Source organism: Crotalus tigris, unplaced genomic scaffold (genome assembly GCF_016545835.1).
Source record: "Crotalus tigris isolate CLP2741 ecotype Arizona unplaced genomic scaffold, ASM1654583v1 scf7180000018941.1685476, whole genome shotgun sequence".
Taxonomy (NCBI): Eukaryota; Metazoa; Chordata; class Lepidosauria; order Squamata; family Viperidae; genus Crotalus; species Crotalus tigris.
This window is the reverse complement of record NW_024097285.1, coordinates 153066-170841: the sequence shown is the minus strand read 5'-3', so window position 1 is coordinate 170841 and position 17776 is coordinate 153066. Positions and strand designations below refer to the sequence as shown.

General features: G+C 37.3%; 1 long non-coding RNA gene across 1 annotated transcript in view; it reads left to right on the top strand.

Moving 5' to 3' along the window:
• Window positions 1-6139: 6139 nt before the first annotated feature.
• LOC120314536 overlaps window positions 6140-17776 on the top strand; it is a 38072-nt gene continuing 26435 nt past the window's right edge. The window contains exon 1 of the long non-coding RNA XR_005558471.1: window positions 6140-8754. This is a non-coding gene — a long non-coding RNA (uncharacterized LOC120314536). The remainder of the gene's footprint in view (window positions 8755-17776) is intronic.

Below are 17776 nucleotides of genomic sequence, written 5' to 3'. Positions count from 1 at the left end.
CCAGATCAGCAATGCTTACTGATACTGCTAGGAATAATAATCTGGAGGGGCCACAGATTCATCAGTTCTGCCTTCCATCCTAATGAGAGGCACAGGTATACCTTGGAGATATTGCAAGTTCAGTTCCAGACCATCACAATAAAGTGAGTATCACAATAAAGCAAGTCACATGACTGTGTGGATTTCCCAATGCAGATAAAAGTTATACTTAGATCATACTATAATCTATTGTCTAAAAACAGTACACAGACTTTAATTAAAAATACTTTATTGCTAATCATCACCTGAGCCTTTAGTGAGTTTTAATCTTTTTGCTGGAGGAGGGTTTTACAAAAAATACAAAAGCTGTGAAGTGTTAATAAAATAAAGTGCAAAAAAATGAGATATGTTTGTATTATCTAAAACAGAAGTTCTTGATTACTGTTACACAATATATTGGGGATTTTCTCTTCTGTATATTGTCTACTCAATGGATTTTATCATGGTTTATCGCACAATCAACCAGATGTTCAGATAGGATTTGGCATTTTTATCCACCTATTGAACCCTTCCTTAGTACCTGGGATAGGCAGATGTTTGATAGTGTTAAAGGTATAGACACAGGATATAAGCTGCTTCAAATAAAGCTGCCTTTTGCAATTGACTAGTGGTGATTTTGTCAATGCTGATGGTGTTCAAGTAGTGCTCCAGTTGTTTTGGGATTGCACTCAAAGCGCCTATTACTGAATATTGGTACTACCTTTGCATTCTTTTTCACAATTAAATATTTCTATTCATAGGTCTTTGTATTTTGTTATCTTCTCCAGTTCTTTTTCAACTATTCTGCTGTCTCTAGGTACTGACACATCCACTATCCAGACTTTTTGGTCTTTCTTATAGTTGTTAAGTCTAGGGAGTTATGTGGTAGATGCCCGCCTGTTTGAAGTAAATCCCAGAGCACTTAAGCTTTTTCATTTTCTATGATATTCTTTATTTTATGGTCTCACCAGTTCTTGCTTGCAGGCAAATTGTATTTCTTGCAGATCACCATTGTTGCTACTTTGTTGTACCATTGCTTTTAGCCAAAATTGCTGTGTGATCTTCCTGCAGCAGCTAACCAGAGAGTTCAACATTTCTTCAGCTTCTTTGCAGATGTGGCACTTGCTGTCTTTTCACTTCTGGCTTCGTATGTGTTCTGAACCGTATAGCTCTATGTAATCCTAACTAGAGAGCATGTATCTGTATGTTAGAATATCTGACATTTATTGAGTTTAGTGTTGTTTCCTTAAGAGATGGATTATGGGAAATGCAGTTTTAGCTAGTCAGTCATTTCATGTTAATGGGTCAGTGGGAGGAGTCTCTAAAGGGCATTGGGAGACTTCCTGGACACAAGCCAGTTGGGAATGTCTTTGTCTGAAAGAAGCATGGGCCGTCAGATGTCACCCAATGAGCCTGCGCCGTTATAAAGATGGTATGGAAGAGAGCATCATTCTTTTACCTATAGGAATGGATAAAAGATGTATTTTCCAGAAGTTACAACCACAGCATGAATGCAAGTAATCTTTCTGATTAAAATATGTTTTTTTTGTTATGAAATCATTTCTATTGAGTTATCTATCTGATTTGATTTATAAGGCATTTTAACTCAAGATCAGAATAGTGTGCATTTGTTTTTAAGGCTTGATCTTCTGCTCTAGCCCTTCTGTTTCTTTCTTCAATTTTCCTGCTGTTAACCATTGCCAGGTCATGTTATTATCTGTGTTGCGTGCTATGTTTTAAATGTACTGGCCATGTAATACTTTGTCATTATTATTTTATGTCCAGAAAAATACTGTTGAAAACTTTTGTCAGAAGAAAAAGTTTCTAAATAAAATTAAAATAGTTATTTTAAATATTTTGTCTTTTTAGAAAAGTTAGATTAAAATGAAAAAGATTATTGAAGCCCACACAATTTGCTCTGGGGGATGCACCTGCAACTTTTCAGATTATGTATAGTTTTGACCTCCACCCTGATGACATCAGAAGAATAGAAGAAAAGTTATAGACTCAGCAATTTTGAGAGTTGGTGGCTAAATAAAGTCAGATTTGTTCTTGCTGAAAACAAAGGGGAGGGGAAAGAAACAAATAAAAAATAATTTTCAAAACATTAAATTAATCTGTTTCGAGTCAGCTATAAATAGTAAGCAGGAAGCAGTGAACAAAAGGCTTTTCCCCTTGGAAAATTAAATCTGATTCATTCACAAATTGTAAATCAGTCTTGCATTTAAAGCAATAATTAATCAAAGCATTTATCCCAAACAGATGGAGAGGAAAGGGCTACAAGTCAGGAAAATGCTTCTCTTTAAAAACAACATAAAGAAAACTGTAAAACAAAAGCATGAAAGAGTCCTTAAATCACACTCAGAAATGTTTATTTTAGCAACGTGTGGTAAAATTCTCCATGACACAATTGGTGTAATGTCTTTGCTTTATGTTTCCTAGTACTGTTCCAAAATATGACTCACATTAAGTAAAATTCCACAGAACATAGCTCCATGATTAAAATACAACATCTTCTCCAGCTACTTTGGGACCATGATGCATCCACAAGAGAAAGCAACCCTAGCAATAAAATATTATCCCTATGTGATTATTACATGTTAGCTCAAAATGATTTTGTTTACTGAATATTGAGATATCATTAAAATAAAATAAGGATTGTGCCAGATACTCAGTAAAGAAGGCAAAAGAGTAGCAGATGACGCTCTACCCGCATCCCAAAAGGCAGACCTAATCAACTCTTTCTTTGATTCAGTTGTCTGAATGCAGCTAGGAAATTGGGAAGACTTGATGGAGGGATTCTAGTTCAAGCTTAATATAAACATGGGAGAAAATATCTGCTGACCTTGAATGAGTTCAAATTACCGGAGAAAAAGAACTCAAAATGACAAACCAGTGCCAGTCTGAGACTGATATCTGGGAAAATCCGGAAGCATGGATTTGACAAGAATAAATCTTGCAAGAAATGCAAGAAGCTTCTCTGATAGATTGAAAATACACTGTGGAGTATGCTGTGGACAGTACATATCTTGATTTCAAGGACCTTCTACAAGATCTGAAGACCCAGAGGTTCGTTATTCCTTTCTATTTGATGTCCACTAGTTGTCAGCCCTCTGAGGTAATTCAAACAAGAATCTCAAACCGACTTCCAACTACCTGCCAACTTCCCCATTGAGTTTCCTTGTTTGAAGCTGGCAGGAAGCATCAGAAATCCATCCTTCCTTCCTTCCTTCCTTCCTTCCTTCCTTCCTTCCTTCCTTCCTTCCTTCCTTCCTTCCTTCCTTCCTCCCTCCCTCCCTCCCTCCCTCCCTTCCTCCCTCCCTCTTAGGGTACTTTCTCCATCTTGTCAGATATAATTTGTTTCACATCTGTCATTCTTTCATTAACATTTTTTGGACATAATCCACCCATAGAAGAAGACATCATTACTGACAGTATTGATATTGCAGTTAATTTCTGGCTTCATTTTTCAACAATTTCCTTTAATGTTTCCATTGTTATAACATTTTATATCAGTTTGTAAATTCCAGTATTAACTGACAAGAATGGATTGTACTTTTTCTCTTCTGCTTACAATCTTTGTCCTGCATAGTATCCAGTTTCTGAAATCGAAAAACTAACTTATCTTCCTTATGACTTACAATGGCCAGGGTAGCCAAAATAAGTCTGTTTCTCATGAGAAGTCATTAATTTTTTATAGTTAATTCCAAAATCTTATAGTAAAAGTCAGTATTCTAAATATATCTGGAAATTTAATTTGTTTATAACTTTCTTAGATTAAAATCTTATTTAGCTTTTTTAAGTTCTTAAGCTTATAATTATTTATTCTTTTGTTCAGAATGGAAGAAAACTCACTTGAATTATTTTTCTTCCACAGGTCCAATTTATGGCCAGAGATTTCCTGGTGGTCCATTTTCCAGGATCCAGATTTGCTTAGCTGTTTGAGATCAGTCAAACTGGAGGGAAATGGGGTTGGAATTGTGGCACACATTTCTTTTGAATCTGGTAATGCAAAGATAGAAGTCACTATAAGTGTGTGCATGTATAAAATAGCAATTAAATAATTAAACAAATTACAACTTCATGGATGTGATTTTGCTTACAAGTTCATCTCATCCCCCACTTATAATGCTTGTGTACAATAGAGGCCCAATTCCAAATGACCTCCAACATGTCCTAGTGGACAGTCACTTAAATATGAGCCAGCAGTGTGCTGCAGTTGCCAAAAAAGCCAACACAGTGCTAGGCTGCATTAACAGAGGGATAGAATCAAGATCACATGAAGTGTTAATACCACTTTACAATGCCTTGGTAAGGCCACACTTGGAATACTGCATCCAGTTTTGGTCACCACAATGTAAAAAGGATGTTGAGACTCTAGAAAAAGTACAGAGAAGAGCAACAAAGATGATTAGGGGACTGGAGGCTAAAACATATAAGGAACGGTTGCTGGAATTGGGTATGTCTAGTTTAATGAAGAGAAGGACGAGGTGGAACATGATAGCAGTGTTCCAATATCTCAGGAGCTGCCACAAAGCAGAGGGAGTCAAGCTATTCTCCAAAGTACCTGAGGGCATGACAAGAAGCAATGATGGAAACTAATAAAAAGAGAAGCAACCTAGAACAAAGAAGAGCAGGTCAAGCTATTCTCCAAAGCACCTGAAGGCAGGACAAGAAGCAATGGATGGAAACTAATCAAGGAGAGAAGCAACCTAGAATTAAGGAGAAACTTCCTGACAGTTAGAACAATTAACCAGTGGAACAACCTGCCTCCAGAAGTGGTGAATGCTCTAACACTGGAAGTTTTTAAGAAGAGACTGGACAGACATTTGTCGGAAATGGTATAGGGTTTCCCTGCCTGAGCAGGGGGTTGGACTAGATGACCTCCAAGGTCCCTTCCAACTTTATTATTACTATTACTATTATTATTGAATGTTGTGCAAAAATTTACTGTAACCATTACAGTCTCTTGAATTACACCAAATAGCTTTTTCACACTGGCTCTGTGTTTTGGCATTTTGACTAAAATAACTTTCTCCTCTTGTCTCCCAGCCAGTTAGCATTGGCTGCTTTCTTTCTTTTTCTTTTTTTTACAGAAGAATAATTTGCTGCCCAAATAAGATGCCTATTGTTTTGCTTGGGTTAATAGCTAAGCCATTTAAAAACATTTGTCGGTAGATGTCATGATAAAACATTAAAAGGGCTCAACCCTAACAGGCAGTTGCATATATATCCCTGTTTGCTTCCTTTGTTTAACAACCCTGAAATGCATATGTGCAACCACATTCTTGCATACCACATTGATAGTTAATATGTAAACAGAATACTGGCAACATTTCTGCAACTGAGATTTTCCCCTCCTTAATCACATCTGTCAATCTTTTCTTGAGAAAAAAAACATGGCATTTGATGTACCAGATTAATACATGAGCTATGTTGTTATGCAAAAAGATAAAAAAAAGAAAAATAGAAATGTTTTAATCATGTACAGAATTCCCAAACTCTTCCAATTAAATTACCCTCTACTGCAGTGGTTCTCAACCTTTTTAATGCTGTGACCCCAACTGGTCGTAAGTCGAGGACTACCCAACTGGTCGTAAGTTGAGGACTACCCAACCGGTTGTAAGTCGAGGACTTTCCCTGCCCAGGAGCGCCGCACATGCGTGGTGCCGTCCGCTGCGCCAGCCGAGGCGTAGCTGGCAAGTGGCAGAGATGGCACAGACCGACCACAGGCTGGGCCACCAGCTGGCCCAGCCCAAGGGAGGTAAGGCACCCGCTGGGCCCCACGCGCACCAGCAACCCTCCCTGCGCCCGCCAGCCTCCCACCTCCCACCTCCCACCCCTGGCCCTCTTTTACTTACATTTTTAGTAGTTGCTCAGCAGGGAGGGGTGGAAACTTCCAGACAGCTCGCCTTCGCTGCAGACAACTTGCAGCACCGTTTGCAGAATGGAACTTTTGGAGGGCTCGGCAGGGTAGAGACAGCCTGGATAATTCTTATTGGCTTTTGAAAGCCAATAGAATTAGACTCTATTCAAGAGAGTCTATTCTATTGGCTTTCAAAAGCCAATAGAATAAAAGGGAGTAGCACAGCTAAGGAAAAGGGGGAAAATGGTGGACTGCATTGTTTGGCGAGCCCCGTGAAATGGTCGTTCGACCCTAAATGGGGTCCTGACCCAGAGGTTGAGAACCACTGCTCTACTGCATTTTTTTAAAAAAAATTCAACTGACCCAGATGTGTTTGCATAACACAGAAGCTAAAAACAACCCACCTCAGTTTACCATATTAGCCTATAATTCCCTCTTTTCAAGTTCATCCAAATGATTACACATGTTTGGGAGTTTTTGTGTCATCTAAACTAAAACTGTCATCATTTTGGGATTTTGGAAACCAAAACTTGTAAATTATTATAAACTTTGGGTAAAAACCTTAGGAAGCCCCAAAAGGCTTATTGGATTCTATGGTAAGCCATAAATCTGATTAATGAAGCCTGTTTGTAGTGGATAAAATTGTGACATATGCACTAGAACTAGTGTGTTATGTGAACATAGGAATATTGCTCAGGTTAAGCAAATGTAAGCTGCAGACTGTTCTTTAGCTTCAGAGAACAAAAGCTAAGATAGCCGATTTACAAATAGAAAAGAAATATAATAAAGTAACTTCTAATATAGCCAATGTGGTCAGAGGTTAAGGTGGACTAGGGGAGACCCAGATTCTAGTCTACTCTCCACTATAGAAATCCACTAGGCAAGTTTGGGATAACTGGTCTCTTTCAGCCCAACCTCTGGAGCAAATGGGAGGAGGGACAACTACATATGCCACTTTAAGCTTCTGTATAAAATGTGATATGTAGTTATTGAAGGACCTGCTGAAAAGTGAAACACCAAAAAGGGATCAGAATTTTTTCATAAATTGGCAGGCTATTAGGAGGAAGACAGGGAAGAAAGGTGAGAATCACAGTTGGGCATGAACTGCTTGACAGTTATTCATAAAAGTAAAGAAGCAGAAACAAAGTAATGATGAAATGTAGAAATGAATGAGTGAGTTTCTTGCTGGGAGTCTTCTTTACACTACCTTTTAAGATATGATGATTGAGTATAGCATATTTGGGCTGCAAAATTTGGACAGCCATTGGCTGGTAGTAAAGACTTAAAGCATTCTGTGGCATGGCTGCTGTCTCATGGTCATCCAAGTTTTTGCAACCCAGCTATATTATGTTTGAAACGGTCCTATGAATGTAGGGTGCAAAATTTTATAAAACGCAACAATAATGGAAGCAAAACATTTATAATGGTATGTGCAAATGACCTTGGGAGATTGGGCAGGAGATGGGGGAATGAGGTGCTGTCTAGAGAATAATCAGATAAGAGAGGGAATAGCCTGCAGATGTATAATGGGGAGAGAAAGAAGCTCAGAAATAAACTTCTCCAACTAATCAGGCTGTAAAAGAGATGGTGGGAGATTTTACTATCAGACATGGAAGACTGTGTTCATGTAGCCTTACAATAAAATAGAATTAGCTCATATGATCATTTTTTTCTTCTCTGTTCCACCTAGGAATGCTGGTAACAATAATAATAATAATAAAGCAATAAAGCAGTTAGAATGACTACCAATAAACCAATAAAAGATACACTTGAAGGCAGGAGCAATCTTGGATGATTTTCTGGAAAGATGGGGGGGGGGGGAAGATTTATGACAGAATCTCAGAATATAAGGGTTGAAGGTATCCTGGAGATCATCTGGTCCAACCTCCTTTCCAGTGCAGGTACTGAAGCATCCCTGACAGATGGCCATTTAGTCTTTGTTTAAATACTTCCAGGAAAGTCCACCACTTCCTGGGGCAGTATGTTACATTATTGAACAATTCTAACTTTTAAGACACTTGTTTTTGTACAACCAAAATCTACTTCCTTATAATTTAAATCCACTGTTTCTTTTCCTGTCTTCCTGTCTTCTGTTCCTTTCAGGCATTTGAAGATAATAATTATATTCCATATAGTTGTTTATTCTTTAGGCTAAATAAATCAATACCTCTAATAGTCCTCTAATATTCCTTCTAAGCCACTTATCATTTTGGTTCTTCTCTTTTGGACAAATTTCAGCTTGTGTTCCTTATTCGAGATCTCTACACCTGTATCCTTGTCTGATTTCTAGTATTTAGGCTATTTTATAGCATCTTTTCTACCTTTTCCACAGGATTCAATTTAAAGTCCTATAAATCAGATTGGCCAGGCCCCTCTCAAATATTGTCTTCCTTGTGCATTTGGCACCCTCCACATATCCCATTGTTCATTTCCAATATACTTCTCTCTCTCTCTTTTCTCTTTTTCCCATTCTTTCAAGTCAACTCCAGCTGTGTCCCTAATAACTTCATCCTCCTGGCCTGTGGTTTGTCACCCCTTCCAGTATCTCTACTCTTTTCTGTGTGGCTGTTCCCACATGGACCAGAAGACAGAATATTTGTCAACAGGTTGATGAGCCTTGTGAATCTTTCTGTTACCCCCCCCCCCACCAAATACCCTAGGAACATAATTCTCTTGATAGGCTGCCTGGATGACTGATTTCTGCTTCAGTCTCTCTCAGTAGGGAGTCTTCAATCACTGCACTCCCTTGTTTCCTTCTCTTCAGAGCAGAGGTCTTTCTCTTTATAGATCTTGTAGAGCCTCTTCTCCAGGCCTGGATTCCAGAAACATTATAATCACTGAAGTCCTGGACTATTCTATAACAGCTAAGGGTAAGAGTTCTTGTTAGAGGCTTAGAATAAAAAGATTCAGTTAAAAAAAAAGGCGCTATACAAGATAATGCCTGAAATCTTGCTTAACCGAAAAGAAGAGATTATTATAATAATTTATGTATATCAATTATATATACTCAATACTTTTTAATTTGTAAATGAGCAATAAGTTTAAAGTATAAAGAGAAGTTAGAATTTGTATAGATGTTAGGTTGCTGTCATAAAGCACCAGAAAGAAGTTGAACATTTAAATATTTCTAGTTGCATCAAAAATATGAAGGCAAATCTTTCAGAAAACATTATCTTTCAGGCATTAACTTTAAGAAGAGACTGGACAGCCATTTGTCTGAAATGGTATATAGTTTCCTATCTCAGCAGGACTTCCAAGGTCCCTTCCAACATTGTTGTTGTTGTTGTTGTTGTTATAGTTTTGTAAAACTTTTTTTTAATCTTTGACTCATAGCACTTTCACAAGAACATTGAAAACAACAATAAAGTCATGTGAAAGGATTAAAGCTATCTAACTGTAGCAATAAAAACAATTTTAATCACCTCACTATTTATTATGCTGATGTATCACTTTATTTGGAACCTGATTGAATGGTTACTGATACATGTGGCTCAACTTAGCCCTCTTCAGTGGTTGAATGCCAAGAGCAAGAACACTTGGGGTGGACACAATGGTTTGGTAGAAGGATATGGAAATTGTTTGGATAGGTCCTTTGGCCAGGAAGGGTGAAGGTAGGGCATGGGAGAAGGATGCTGGGCTGGGGTTTTGAAGACAAATGAAAATGTGAATGTCAGGAGAGATATGATGGGAATCTGAGAGTTGCATATTCAGAGGGACAGGAGAGTTGATGGCTCAGATCAAACCCACTTTCCATTCTTTACTATTCACCTACAATATTAGGTTACTAGATCCTTGGAGGATCTGGTTTCTGATAGTTGGTATTATATGTCAGACAGCTTTGCAATAAGACCATCCTTATTTATAGGTTGGTGATAGAAGAAGCAGCCTCCCTGGATAGGTCTGAGGTATGTGTGTTTGTGTGTGTGTGTGGGGGGGGGGTGTTTTTCCTCTTTGAGTTGTTTCATTGAGTTATTTTGTGTGTGGCAACAGTTATACTCTCACCCATTCTATTTCCAAGCACCTAAAAAATATTGCACAAACTGATGAATTACCCTTAAAAATGTTTCATCTTTCATTTCCAATATGGAATATTAAACCATTGCCTAATCGAGTTTGACTCTGTTGACTTCATGGTGAATTCTGAGACAATCTACAAGTGCTTTGCTCTTGTTTATTTTCCAGAATATTTTTTCAACTAGAATATTTTGATGGTTCAACATCCATTATAGCCCTTTAGCCATCCAACTCTAGAGATTTTTCTTATCAGCCAAAGTCTGCCATCTGCTGCTTCTTTTAAAAGCAGTATGTAGCAACTTTTGGGCATAGTTTTAATTTTATCACTCAATTCCAAGTGGGCCTTCACTTCAATAGACAATATAATTGTAGATGGAGGCAATTGTCAATACTATATATATAAAAAGCTAATCCAATGCAATAGCATAAGATTCTACTAATTCTCATCTAAATTCAAGTTCTCTGTAGATACAAATCATCAACTAATGAAAGAAAGTACAGTTATTACCTGTTTAACAAAACCTATTTGTACACGCTACATTGATTTTGGTAATGAAGCATTAAAGAAATTTAAAACATTATGCCCGGAAACAATTTTTTTTCAGAAATGTTAATTTACTCCTCAAGGCAGATTGAAACATATCACCATCCAGTTGTAGTCATAACAATACTGTGTTGCTATTGTGTTTTATCTTTGGTGCAGTGGAAATCAGTTACATATTGCTTTTATTTTCCTCTTAAACAATCAGCAGCAATAATCTTTATTGAATCCAGGTTCAATCATTAAAAAACATTGCTTCTCCTTCTAACACAAGGATAAAAATAAAGTGCATATCTTCAAGAGATATCAGCAATAATGGCTAAGGAAAATCTTTATGTTGAGGGGCATCTGAATAGTTTCCCAAAGGACTGTTTCCATCTATATTTTGTTTTTGGGCACTCAAGCAGCTTATGGATGGGCATCTTTGGAATTAGGACCAGGGGCTGAAATGAATTTGGAGATTGTTTAGCCCACAACCAAGCTCAATGCATGATGTGCAGAGGAAGATGGAATAACAGCTTTAATGTGCTTGACATTCATGTGGGTGATCCCAACATAATTTCTCTTAATGCATCCAAAATTGTTTGGTTTTTTTTGGAAACTGTATCATATTGCTGATTTAGATTCAGATTGTGATCCAAATTATTTTCAACTATATAAGAGCAAAAATACAGGTAGTCCTTGACATACGACCGTAATTATAAGCTTGCTCATTACAGTCATATATAACGATGATTGTAAAATTTTACAATTTTTGTGACAATCATTCACTGATTGCAGTGGTTGTTAAGGGAACCAATGGTTCGCTATGAATGCAATTTTGCCAAACAGACATAAATGCGACTATGTTGCCAAGCTTTCAAAGTTCAGTCACATGACCATGGAGGGTGCCTGACCATTGGATCCTTCGAACTTTGAATTCAGGTTGTGAGTACCATTCTTTAGATAAGTCACAACTTCAAGTGGTTGTTAGGCAACCAGTCATAAGTCAACTATTACCTTATAGACTTTTCTTATCTTAAAGAGAGTGTTCTTTATTTTATTTAATGTTACTTTACATCTAAGTCCAAGAGCTTATATTATCTTCTATCCATTTTTATCTTTTGGATTTCTGCTTATCATGATTCTTCCGATCTAGGATTATGATCTGAATTTACTTCTAGATTTATATTGCACACTTTTGTTTAAATATTTAGAAGTTCCTATATGTTATCAATTATAACAAGATATTGTGAGGCAGTTTAGGACATGATGGAACGATGGTCCCAAAGAGGTCCTTGCTGATATAGGATTCAATAGGATCATAACTTAGTCCAACCCACCAATATACAGTAGATCCAATGCAATATACAATAAATCCAGATTTTCTGAATTTGAACTTCTATAATGCTTAGTGTGGTTTTGCCCAAACTGCCTCCCATCTGATAGAGTTCCTCTTATATTTTTAAGATGGGAAAAGGCTACTGTTGCATATGATGGGAGAGGATGTGATAAATTATGAGTTTCTTCTTCTCCCTTGGGCCAGAAATGGCTATGAAACAGAATATTTTCTTTTCTTTTTAGACCGCCTGTAAATTCAGAGGTAGCCTTTACTGAACCTAGTTCCATTTGTTAAAATAATATATTTCCTCTGGCTTGGAGAACATTCAACAGATGTACTGTGTGTGCCTTGGGAGAAGAACTGGAATGAACGATGGATATTGAAAAGAGCAAACAAAAGGTCTGAAAGGAGACACTTGGCTTTGATGGATGAAAGCAAACTTTGCTACGATTAAAAATATATTGCAAATATTATACATAATATGAAAACAAATACATAGTATAACATGGCGACTACATCACAGAAATGTTTGCAGGTGGTTAATAGGATGATATATTGCAGGGCAGGGGGTTTCAGATGCACACAGACATATTTATACAAAAGAAATTGTAAAGTATGAGATACATTAGACAGTGGGTCTTAATTTTTCTGCTTAATTGGTAGCCACCAATTAAGGAACAAGACCTGATTTGTAATTTAAGAATGGAAACTGATATCATGCCTCCCAAATTGAGAGGGTTTGGGGGTTATTATTCCCCAAACAAGCCACCCCAAAAAGGAACCTCATATTGACTTGCCACTCTGGTTGCAATCCAACAGTGGATAGTATTCAGAAACAGTTCAATTTCTGAAAGAATGGAAGCATGTTCAAGGTCTTCCAAAGCTGCTTTCTTGGACAAGTACCCCTAGTGCTCTTCCTCATAGCCTTTAATTATTTACAAACAGTTTCCTAATTCTGCTGTTCCTCATGATCTTATCTGTTTCTTGGTCCCTCTTTCTGTTGTCCTAGCCCATAATATAGCTGCAAGTCATAGGGCAAGGACTCTTCAAGATGGGAAGAGATGACTCAATAGATACTGCACTCTAATCCCCAGACTCCCCAATGGGAGTAGACAGCACTCTTTTTTGAGTTATTTCTTTGTTGATTTATTTTTACCAAAATATTCTACACTAAGTCATCTAGTTAATTTTGTGCAGGTGTTCAGATTTTTGACATTTAAGCCTACTCCTTTTTCTGTGAAATATATTATTTTGGAAGCAGTTATATCTTTCAGTTGCTGCATTCCAGGCATAGGAGCTGTCTCAAGTCTCTGCTGTACTGATCAAATTGTGTTTCGTTTCTTATACTAGAACTTCAAGTTTATCTTGTTTATTTTTCCCTTACCAAGTGCATTAGAAAATTAGGATAGGTTAGCCCTGCAAGTGGGAACAAAGGTTGAGATTGGCTGTCAATGGTTCTTACATGTTTTATTGAAGTAGGGAACGAAGTAATGCATCTTGGAGAAGTATATGGGAGAACAATTGCGGGTCACTTTGAAAATGAAACAGCTAATGCTTCTGAGAAATAATGTCAAATCTAAATTATATGGCTTTGTAGGAGGACACAAGAAGAATACATCTGTGCCCTTCCATATGGGGCTCACTTCAACAATTGTGTCTCATCACATCTTTTTCAGAGTCCATTGGAATTGGGCCACCAATAAATTTAAAATATTTTAATAACAATAATAATAACATTGGACATTATTTTTAAACTATTTAGCAGACAATCTGCTGGATTGTCTGCTGAGCCACAACTTTAACAAGTTCAAGGGTCCAACTGCAAAAGAAAAACAACTTTTTAGATCAGCACTCTAAGAACAGATTGCTCTTCAATATTTGCAGCCCAAATATTATCAAATTGCAACTTCCAGTAGTTCCAGTCAGCATGGTTAGCCACATTGAGGTTAGACAGCCAGAGGTTCCTCACCTCTGCCTTGGATCCCTGTGTAGATATACCTAACTCTTTACTTTAAGCTCATCCAATCTCCTATCACCCCAAAAGAATGCTGCATGGTCTTGGCAGTCCAGGATAAGATAAGTGAGGTAGCCAATGTTCTTGCCTGTTTATCTTGGTAGAAGACATGATCCACACTGAAGTATATTTCAGATACAAAAGAAAGTTAAACATCATAGCCCACAGGAAACAATAGGAGTAACAAAAGTATGCAGCTCTTGAATAGCATATGAAGGGGATTTTCAGAAAAAAATATATTGTAAGTGGCTGTAGTAACAGTCTGTATAGACACTTTTTGTAGCTTTTTTATGATGCACTAACTATAGGATCTCTCTCAGGATACTGTTAGAAACCTGGAGGATACAGGTAGGTGGTCTGCTACTGCTGCTGCTCACAGGAAACAGTACACAGGATAGGGGGAGCTGTCCTCTCCCTATCTCGAATGAAAAAAGGATTTTCTCTTCTTTGGGCATCACCAAGTATTGGGCAGGGCAAGAAGGTGAAGTGGTAAGCCAGATAATCCAGATCCAGTGTAGTAGACTTCTCAGAGTCTGTGAAAGAATATGATAGTTTGCAAAATGTTAAAAATCCAGGACATCTTCACATTTTTCTTTTGTCATCATTTTGAGAAAAGCAGCATGTTCCTGCAGATGATAATGACCAACCTTAATGAACTTAAAAGAGAAATAAGTTGTTTTGCTGAAGTAAGTGTATGAATCTATGTAGTTGCTAAGAGTCAACAACAATTTGATGGCGTGTAATCAGTCAATGAATGTGAATGTATACAGCTATCAACATTTCTGTAACTAATGCACCCACACCTTTTTTCTCTTTCAATGAATCCAGAGAATAAGCCCATGGGACTCTTGGCTATTTAGTGGCTGCTAGAAGCCTGATAGCCTGCAAGGCTAAGAAAAAGAAAATATTTATCTTAATAATAATAAATAATAATAAAAATCTTCATAAGTAAGCAAATTGGAACTCATGGCTACACTTTGTAGACATTCCCAGGATTGGTCTACCATCTTCCAAATATAAAAATAATAGTTTTAAAGGGAGGATATAATCTTTTTCTTTTTTAAAGATCAGTATCTAAAAAGACCCTTTGAATTTCACATTTCCAACAGCTCTGTTTCAAAGATGAAACTTTTATGAATTATGATTACACACTGACTTATGGCATAGTATATTAGAAGGTATTTAATATTTGAAGGGTAGAAGAGGAGGAGGCGGGGACAATCCCAGTTAAAGCTGTCAAAAAGTGATTTTCATCTTGTCATAACAATTTTTAAAATCCCTCAGGGTACAAATTATAATGCTATAATAAAATGGGAGCAAACCCAAAGAAAGCATTTAGGTCTAGTCTTAGTTAATTTAAAAACTTTTATTTCTAATTACAACAGCAGGACTTTCTGCATTCCAAAATAGTGACCTGCCAAAACATGTTCGTTCTGAAATGAAAGAAAATGATCATTTTGCTCACACAGAAGAGATCTATAATTTTAACAAGCTCACTTACAAAAATGACAACTGTCTTTATTTAATAGTATCCCCTAGCAGTTTCAGAACTCTTTGTTGCGACTGAAAGTCAGGAATGCAAATGAACCAGTTGCTTTTGCTCTGATGCTTACTAATAATTTCTGGCTTGACTTTTAAAATACTGTCATACTGCAGACATGCATGCGGTAATGGAACTAATTTATCTAAAAATCCACTCTACAAAAGGGCAATACTTTCAAGTCAAAACTTACCTAATATCTCAGATCTAGTGGATTATTTTTATTGCAAAATAAAATATAATATTCTAGTATCTACCAACATGAAATAAAAACCAATAATATAAAGCAGTGGCAACAGCAACAAAAATTTAGTTGCAAGCATAGACTATTCAAGTCCCACCACTTGTATAATGAAAAAATTAAAAAAATGAAAGATGATTAATCCATTTTTTAAAAAATGGTCAGAAAAATAAATATCTGTGCCAGGCAACTAAATGACTTCAATATAAGGCATTGTAGTTGAAGAGGTAATATCAGTTTAACAAATGGTATTAGAACCCCCATGAATAAAAACAGTCTACCTCTCCCTGCTGGAACCCTGAGAGCAAATGGCAGCAAGGAATTTCTTGTTTTCTTATAAAAGCTCTGCTTTGACTTCCTTACTAGATAACTCACTTTTAACCAGTGGTGGAATTCAGCCAGTTTGCACCACTTCGGCAGAACCAGTAGCTATTTTTTTGTTACCCAGGCCCAGAATGGACTTCCGGAAGTGGCATCCACACAAAGAACTGGCTCTTCACATATCTGAATCCCACCACTGCTTTTAACCCAGGGAGTATGAAGTGTACAGGTATACTAAAGTTTGCAAACTGCAGTGCTGGAGCCTGCTTGCTAAGAGATATAATCACACAAGAACCAGGAAATGAAGTGAAAATGAAGTGAAGGAGATTTGGCCTGAGGCATTTCAAGGAGTTTTTTCAATTGTTAAAAATCAGACAGAAGCTACATAAAAGAAATGGAGCATGAAGCAAAACCTGCTGCTGAAGCAATGTCCGAACAGCTCCATTATATAATAAGCTGCACTGTGTGGTTGCGCAAAACAGTACTCCAGAAGAGGAGGGAATACTTGCATCCAATCATGCAGGGGACGAAAGGAATCTTTTGAGGTGGAAGGAATAATATTACAAATGCTATAAATGTAACCAGCTGAAATTCCAATGGGCTAATCACTTTCTTATGAACATTTACTGCCTAGGGTTGAAAAAGGACATTGCACCTCACTGGTTATAAACAAAATGTTTCTTATTTTATTCTGAAACTTCTAGTTGGCCTGGCTCCTTTCTGGCTATTTCTTAGCAGCTTGTCTTCTCAATAATTTTTGAGAAGATTTGAGGCTTGCTATAATGTCAAGTTTCATTTACTGTTTAACAGCATTTGATGGGCGGCAGTGGCAATGGTACTTCCCCCCCCCCGTAGGTTCAGTTCAGTGCAGGAACTGAATCAAAACACAGATAATCCTAGACTTACAGCCAGCTACTAGTGACCATTCAAAGTTATGACAGACCCTCCAAAATGACCTGGTTCCTAAGTTATGGCTATTGCAGCACCTCTGTGGTTGTTTGCTCTTATGACTGACCACTGGGATGCTACAGCACCCCACTTATCTTCTCCATCCCCACTCAACAGGTCTTTGCAGGCCTTGAACCTGCTTCCCACCCCACCAGGCCCCACACTTTCCTCTTCACTTATCTTTCAAAGATCTTCAGTGCTCGGGAGGGTAAGCTGCTCTGTTTCCGAGCCACATGGTGCAATGCTGGAAGCAGCTGCCATTTTTGGAGCATCTGCATTAGATTGTGACTGCTCCAAAAATGGTGACCATTTCTGGAATCGCATCACATGGCCCAGGAGCAAAGAAGCATGCTCTGCTTTTTTTTAACATAAGCTATGGACCATTGCAGAGCTCTCATTGCTTCAGCAATCACAGCAGTCACCAGTGTGTAACATAGTCTACCAAGTTGCAAGTCACTTTCTATTCCAAACATCTCAAGTCAGATATACTACATATATGAAAGTCATTCTGAATTGTACAACTTACACTGGTAGAAGAGAGAGACTAGACTAGTAGCAGAGAGATCTAAATTCAAATCTTGCTCAGATATGGCCCCTGATGGACAATGTTGGATGGGTTGCACACTCTTGGGCCCAACCAACCTCAGAATCAGCCATCATGATGAAACTGTTTGTGTTGTAAATATAAAGCATGAACCATACATTTAAGTCTGGGAAATATTATTTATTTATTTAAGTCTGGGTATGTTTTGTATTTAATATCTAAATATTACCATTTCTTTTATGTATTTTATTGTTTGCTTTTGTATTTGTTCTGTTTTCTTTTTGCATCATTGGTCTTGAGTTGTACTTTAATTTTCCATGGTGAAGAATATATACATGTGGTGATATTTTATGAGGCACTGCGGTATTTCACTGCTAGTGAAGTGAGTTGGAGATATAAGAGGTGGAC